Source organism: Triticum aestivum, chromosome 3B (assembly GCF_018294505.1).
Source record: "Triticum aestivum cultivar Chinese Spring chromosome 3B, IWGSC CS RefSeq v2.1, whole genome shotgun sequence".
Classification (NCBI taxonomy): Eukaryota; Viridiplantae; Streptophyta; class Magnoliopsida; order Poales; family Poaceae; genus Triticum; species Triticum aestivum.
In genome coordinates, this window is record NC_057801.1 from 297975110 (window position 1) to 297983860 (window position 8751).

Sequence of the window (8751 nt, forward strand, 5' to 3'; positions counted from 1 at the left end):
AGTGCTGGCCTCGCGGCTCCGACCAACTCCGGCCAAGGGGAGGCCACCGACGAGCGTAGCGCAGCCCACCGTATCCATCCAAGGGGAAAACAACCCCGGGGAGGAGTGGGGAGGCGTCGACGGTTGGAGGATGAAGGAGGCAGAGGCGGCGGTGGTCTTCGGGGTACGTGGCCAGGGTGGCTCCGGCGGTGGGGCGAGGACACAGGGAGGACCGCCAGGGTCTGGGTGGAGGGACGGTGTGGTTAGGAGGGAGGGGGAGGGGAGGGCTTGGTTGGCTCGGATTTAAGCGGGCACCGACGGCGGCCATGGCGGGGATGGGAGGGCAGGAGAGCTCCTCGAGCTCAAACGAGAGGCTGGGGAGGCATAGTGGAGCGAGGGGAGGCTGGTGAGGTGCCCGGGAGGGCTCTGGGATGGCTATTATATAGCCGGGGCGAGGTGCCGAGCCGGTTGCCGCCGTTCGAGCTCGGCCAAAGCTCTGGCGAGGGCTAGCGATCACGGGCGAGCGCGGGAAGGTGACGAGGGAGGCAACGGACGAGCCGCAGAGGTCACGGAGACGAGCAGAGCTCGGGGACAAGAGGAGGAAGATACCGCGGCAGGAACAGAGCCGGTCGGCTACAGCTCGCCCGTGGGCGCACGGCGATGAGCGCCGGCGAGGGGTTTTACGGAGAGGGAGAGAGGTGCGGGAGGATGGTGACGACGTGGTAAAACTGTTGGACATGCTCACGCGCGCGGAGCCACGAGAGGAGGAGGTTTCGAAGCACAAACGGCCACTGGACGCGGCCACTGCACACAAAGCGCGAGCACAGTGATGCCATTAATGCGGTCACCACGTGCACTGGCATGTAGCGGGGGATATGGTCTGGAACTTGTTGTCTACGGGTAAGTTCTTCCAAGGTTGGTCTCAACTATAGTGGTAGTTTGGTTAAAAGCGCTCTTGTTAAATGGTAATCAACTTCTGAAGTTTACTGCAGTAAACTTGAATGAGAACTGTTGATCAACAGGAAAGGAACTGGAGCCAGAGAGTTTGTCTGCGAGGTTTAGGGTAAGAAGGACTTTCATCCTGGTAACTTCGAGAAGATTAGGACCAAGGTTTAATATAGTTGCTTTGCAATTGCCAAAATGATCCAGAAATGAGATTTGGATGATGCACTCACATGGAGTATCAACTTGGGCTAATATTGGGCAAAGCTTGATTATTTGGAAATATGAAGATGTTGTAGAAAGGTCATGCCAAATGGACAAGCCAAAATGGCACTTGCTTCACAAACATCAATTCTGTCCAGAAACTTGGAATAATTTTGGTGATCAAATGGCTCAATTAAATGATGCCAAATTGGGTGGAGAGAGGTTTTATGGGTATAAGAATCATTTGATAATTTATCAGGATTTTTGAAGCAATATAAAATACACTTGCTTCACAACGTGAAAATATTGCCAGAATCAAAGATTTGCTCCTGTGCTCATATAGATTAATGGATGAGGCTGCAAATGGGTCAAGGGGGTTAATATGAGCACATTAAGGAGTGTGCAAAAGTTTAACTCATTTGGATACTCCTAGCTAGTACTTCCTTCACAAAGTGTTCTGTCTGACATAAATTTGAAAATTCACTGAGGAAGATTGGCTAGGCAAATAAAGTTGAACTTGTGCATGAGGCAATTATTTGGACATATAAACATGCCCAAAAAGGTTTGGAGCCACTAGGAAAAATAGAAATGACCATTCCTTCACAAAGTGCCATTCAGGATAGAATAGAAAAAGGAATATTGGGGAATTATTTTTGAACTGGCCAAGGCAATGTTTGGGCACATTTGAGCTATATATGACCCAAAGGAATTATGAGAATTATTTGGGGATTTTTGGATGGACTGAAATATAGGTTACTTCACAACCTAGGGTAGATAGGGTTATTCCTTTAAGGAAAAAGGAATTTTCCCTAGAAAAGAATTTTAGGGTTTGGTCAAGAAGTGAAGTGACATGATCTTGGCAAGGTTTTGAGAATGATGAGCCACTTGGGAAGGGAAATGAGGATGATTTCCCGGGTGGCAAGGCCACGGAACCACTCCAAAAAGAAAAGCGCAGCAAAAACCAAATAAATCAAAACAAAAAGGAAAGGGCCAAAAACCAGGCTGTTACCAACATCCCCCCCTTAAAGAAATCTCGTCCTCGAGATTTGGTTGCTCAGGGAACAAGTATGACTTGAGGACACCGTTTCCAACTCGGGTATACTTTTTCCTTTATTTATTGTTCCCTCAAGAATTTCAGATGATCAACTTACCTTGCTCTGGGTGGTTTGCTTCACATTTCCACAAATTCTAACAGATTTTTGATCACATACCACATCTTTTTGTTAATGTGAATTTTCTCATATCTGCGATGATATCCAATGGATCTAAGTATAAATTTTCCTTTGGTCATGAAACCTTTTTACTCCTGCCATGGGGTTGCTTCAAATAAATGCATGCTTTCTGCCTTCAATAAATGCTGAGAATTATCATGGCCATCTTCTGACGGGATCTGGCTGCTCATAGGTGGCACTGATTTATCTTGATTTATTTCTTGGGCTTGAGCATGAGACATGTACCAACGATTTGACAGCCTTCTGTCGTGAGCAATATAATGGAATATGGATTTATAGTTGTGTCATACCTCCAATATTTACATCTTGAGACTGGCCCGACAGGGGGCTGACGGACAAATGCTTTTCGTGACTGACTGACCATGTACTTGATTTCATCAGTGAGTATACCGGGTCTGAGTTGATTGTTCGGCTTTTGTTTTTTCTCATGTGGTCGATATACCCATCTGTGGTAATAGACTATGATTTGCTTTCATGCTACCGCTGAAGTTAAAGTGTGGAGCTTGCAAAGAAATCTTGGTTCTGATAGAACAGACTTGGATATCCCACACTAACCATGTCAAGCGGGTCAACGGGATATGAAAATCCGTGTAAAGCAGAGTAGGCCGCTGAGAGTATGCCTTTGTGGATCCATATGGAATTATGGCCTCCAACTGATTTGGGTATCCGGACTCTGATTGTCGTGAAAAAAATCATCATACCTTTGTTGTCAGTCTCATCCTTTTTACGATCATGGTTTTCTTTGTTGGGATACCTTACTGAAATAACTTGGCCACACATGTCCTTGATTCTTCGTATGACCATGGATGTGATTAGTGCAATATTTTTGACATTATTCCTTGTGCTATTTTTTCTGACCTGGGTCCGCACACATATGACATATACCCGGGGTTTGTAGCTGTACGGAGCTCATTGCTGATGCCAACCATATAATAAGATGACAAGGTTTCATGATATCACCTTGTCTGGTGCAGGACTAATGACCGTAATGACCATTGTCAAGACTGTGGATTCTATGATGTCATCCCCAGATCTTGTCGATCCTTGTAATTCATGAGATGTATCTCTGCTTATTTTCCTTTGCCTGACTCATGAGGTTGTTGGATCCGTACCTTTCTTAGGTATGTCTGCTGGATCACTGTCGCATCTCGTATGAGTGACTGAAATGACTGGGGATGCATGCGCACCATATATAAGAAGGATATGCCACCGAATACTCGATCCTTGCGGTAGGCATATGTTTTGACTGAATTTTACCTCTGGCAAAATTATTGCAAGTCTGGTCCTTGAGTGGTACTGCCATACCTTGGCAACTCATCATATAATCTCTGAGGATGGTGCAATATTGTGGTACTGATGTGGAGTGGGTGGCTTACGAGACAAGCCATCCGAGTAGCTTGCTCAGGAAGACTTGTTAACTTCTGCTCAAATCTTTTGTTTGGGTATCGTGCAGAAGAAAGCTCTATAGCTTACATACAAAGCTTGCTTTGATTACTGTGCTGGAGAAGCCTGAGTTCTCTGCTTGAGAAGCTTCTCCTTAGGTTTGCTTGTTGAGAAAAAATTATTTCTGTCTGTCAGAAGATTTTATCGAGGTATCTTGCTGAGAAAGACCAGGTATCGTGGGCCACAAATTGTTCACATATCATGCCGAGGAAAATTGAGGAGCCTTACATCATAAATTTCTTCCGATAGCCTGTGGAAGAACACTGGGTTTCTTATATCTAAAACATTATACTAGTATGCAGACTGAAGTCCATACACATGCCCATAATATTCTGAGGATGATTATTTGCATGAGAAAAATTGTTCGACTATCTTCCTTGAGCATATCACATTCTGACTTTATTTCGGATGATAACTTATTTCAAGCATCATGCATTGCTGAGCCAAAACTTTGTATATGATCCATACCTCTGTCTGCAAATATACTGTTGATATTGTACCTGACTGTTTTTCTGCTGGCTATATCATAACTGTTGTGAGGATTTTGTACTGATGTAGACTCTATGCTGATAATCAACCCAAGAAGCCATTGGTATTTTGAGCAGATATTAATGCCATAATGCAGTTGACAGTGTAGACAATAATGTCCAGCTGAACTTCTTCCAAATATTTCAAATCCTTATTGCTTCTTTGAGTCCGGTGTCGGTGGATGAGCAACTCTTTATAAGGGAAAATAATGTAACACCAGGGCCCAAAAGAAAGAAGCAAAAGAAAACTCAACTTAACAAAAGCACACAACAACAATCAATTCACACACAATCAATGTCACATATTACTGCTAGTGACACAATATGCAGGCCTACTTAAGCACACAAATCTCGCGTGATCTCCGGTTGTACGATCTAGCATGTTGTGATGATGTGCACGAGGACGAATAGATGTGTGGAAGAATTGGTGTAAACAACGCTACACCAAGTGCTAGCTTAGCTAGGTGGCAACCTGAACTAGCTCGGAGGTGAGGACGTACTCGTTAATCATGTAGTGGGACACGAAGGTCGCAACCACATTATTATCAAGCGGACGAAAAAAATCCGTACTCGTCCAAGAAATAGGATAGCAGGGAAAAACTGAGGCTGCTGACATTGCCCTTTCTTGATAACTAAGATCATTAAGGGTTGCCAAAACGACAAAATAAAAGAATGATCCGGCATAGAAGCATGTCCATCTCTAAAACGATAGACGGGGCTGAAAGAAAAACATTGGTGCGATACCTGAGCACCATTTTTGCAAACAGTGTCAGGATCACATGGCATTACTCTGCTGGGACAGAAATGACACCAAACATCGAAATAAAAAGGAACTGGAGAATTGGAAAGTTTGAGCTGTAGTGGATCCGAACCGATGCCAGCTACACTCACCAGATAAACCGTTGTCACAAACACTAAGGCTATATGCATTCTATGCAACAAACAAATGCAGCAATCAAATGAAATCATCAAGCCAGACTCTATACTACCGATTTCTACCGGTTTCAACCGATCATGCTGACTAGGACGTCCTACACTCAGACCTGCTCTGATTCCAAGCCTGTGGCACCCTGGCTTAGAGAAACCGGAACGTCCCGTATTCCAGCCCAGAGATCGAGGAGAAGTCTCCGAAATACGGCATTGCTTGACATAGAACAAATCAGCTCTTATTACAAGAATAAATACAAAGGTCTGATGTTACAAAGGTTCACATCAGCACGGCGACACTACACCTGTGATACTACACTTGCTCTATGCTAGCAGCGGAACAACTCGAAGCAGTGGAAACCTTCTAGCAGTGGAACAACAACGAATGTGGTGAAAGTCCACTCCGCAGGGACTTTGGCTAGGACACGATCTAGCTCGCACGAATGGAAACCACGACAAGAAATCAGGCAATCACGGCATCACCTGTAATATGGCATGATACGCCAGGTCAGTGCATTGAATGTACTTGCAAGCTCACAACAACCAAAAACATCAAGGCGAGACAACAACATAGCATTAAGCAGGTTAATTAAATTAACAGCTACCATGATACAACAACAACTACTAAGCATGATATGAAACTCCTACAATACTGATAAATCACCGTCATAGATGTCCATAACCATATCTCTCTTGGCTAACCGGCCAAGCAATATACCATCTCGATCACCTTGTGATCAAAACCAAACGGTGATCATTCACGGATCACAAACGGACCAACCTCATGGTCTTGGATCGGATTACCTTGTAACCAAACGGTGATCTTTCCGGCGATCATAACCATGACCGACACTTGGTCTCAAACGGTGATCTTTCCGGCGATCACTACCATGACCAACACTTGGTCTCCAACATTAGCATCAACATCCTGCCAATTTGTACTGCTCAAAATATCAACATATAAATCACCTATAAGTCATTCTGTCATGTGAGTGTTGATCAAATGGTGTGACCTAGTACGAACCCATGCCCATGACTGAGGATGCGCCTATCGATAGTTTAAACAAACACACTCTGCAGAGGTAGCGCACTTTACCCACACCACGGAACCCATGGCCAAGCACTCCCATTCGGGTGGACCAACGGCATTCCGACAAAACCGTTATACTGCCATGACACTCTCCCGGCCACTCCGACCCACTCCCCCCTGGGCTAGTCCTGGCTGGCCCCGTGTCTACCAAAGACATCAACGACCACCATCATGGCCAAAACAATAAACCATCCCAAACGGGGACATGTGCACATAACAACAACAACGAGCACACAAGGCTTATGTCCTCCTACCTGATCAGGGTAGCGCACGCCCATAACCTTCCCTCGTTGGAGGCACCGGCGAGAGACACGACAATAGCATCGCATTAGGGCCTTCCCATAAAGGCAAATGTGGTTGCACTGGAGAAAGCCCAGTTCGATGGCACCTGACCAACTTAATGATGGAATTTATCCCCAAAAATAGAATTGTGATAATTGATACTCCAATATCAACTATCAAACTATAATCCAAGTCATAGGAATATCCAACAAATAATCTGAGCATAATATCCTCATATCAAAATACTCCAAAGGTAGCATAATATTTCTATCATGATGAATCTGAAAACAATAACTCTACTACTCCAATAACCAGAACAAAGCTATCCAGCTAAGATCCACACGTAATCATCATCTCCGAAATTAATACTCCAAGCAACAGAACATCGACTAGCATCATGAAAATAATCATACTAACCACTAATAATCCAAAGGCAGCATGACATCCAAATTAATTCTCCAAAATATAATAACAGACATCATCATGAAAACAATCATAATATCAACCACTAATACTCCAATGGCAACATGACACTCATCAACTACAAACATAAATCCTAGTAATCCAAACAATAGCATGGCATCAACAAGATCAAAATAATACTCCGAGAAAATGCCATGCAGAGAGTCATGTAGCTAAAACAATATTTTAAACAAGTTTAAATAGATTAAACCATGCAAATGGAGGGCGTGGCTTGCCTGGGGTGGAAGAAATCACCAGGAGAAAGTTCCAGAAGCTCACGGAAAGAATCACTAGAAATCGTTCTCTCTCGGAGGTGGCTGATTAAGGGCAGGGGCAAAATCGTCATTTTCAGAATTTCAAAACATGGTGGAAGTGATTTCGTTAGAATGGGCTCGACGAAACGAAGAAGTGATCGTTGGAATCACCTGATTTGGAGCTACGATTAAAAAGCTATAGTTGTTTTTTCTGCCAGGGACCTATCTGTAATAGAAGTTTTTACAGACTGGGCCAAAACAGAAAAACAGAAAGCGCATTTAGGAAATACGCTTTCACATATCCACTCGAACAGTGGTGGGGCCGGCCTGGGGTTGCTGACGTGTGGGTCCCATGGGCTGGGGCCCGTCACTTACACAGCTAGGTAGGGCGGGGTCAACGCTTGAGGGGCTGACGAGCGGGGCCCGCGCCTGGTCAACTCCCTCCTCTCTCTCCTCCCGCTCCTCCTCTTCTTCCTCCCGATGTGGCGCAGAATAGAGGGAAGGGCGCTGGCTGGCCTCGCGGCTCTAGCCAACTCCGGCCAAGTGAAGGCCACCGGCGAGCGCAGCGCAGCCCACCCCATCCAACCAGTGGGAAAACAAGCCCCAGGGAGGAGTGGGGAGGCGGCAACGGTTGGAGGAAGAAGGAGGCATAGGCGGAGGCGATCTTCGGGGTACGCAGCTAGGGTGGCTCCGGCGGTGGGGCAAGGACACGGGGAGGACCGCCGGGGTCTGGGTGGAGCTATGGTGAGGTCAGGTGGGAGGGGGCGGGCTTGGTTGGCTTGGATTTAAGCGGGCACCGTCGGCGGCCATGGCGGGGATGGGACGGCAAGAGAGGTCCTCGAGCTCAAATGAGAGGCTGGGGAGCCGTAGTGGAGCGAGGGGAGGCTGGTGAGGTGCTTGGGAGGGCTCGAGAATGGTGGGGCAAGGTGTCGAGCCGGTTGCCGCCGTTCGAGCTCGGCCAAAGCTCTGGCGACGGCCAGCAATCATGGGTAGGTGCGGAAGGCAACATATGAGCCGCAGAGGTCACGGAGACGAGCAGAGCTCGGGGACAAGAGGAGGAAGATGCCGCGGCGTGAACAGAGCCTGTCGGCTATAGCTCGGCCGTGGGCACGCGGCGACGAGCGCCGGCAAGGGGTTTTACAGAGAGGAAGAGAGGTCCAGGAGGACGGCGACGACGCGGTAAAACTGTTGGACATGCTCACGCGCGCAAAGCCGATGAGAGGAGGAGGTGCCGAAGCACAAACGGCCACTAGACGCGGCCACTGCACACAGAGCGCGTGCACAGTGATGCCATTAACACGGTCACCGCGTGCACTGGCATGTAGCTGGGGAGATGGGCTGGAACTTGTTGTCTACGGGTAAGTTCTTCCAGGGTAGGTCTCAACTATGATGGTAGTTTCATTAAAAGC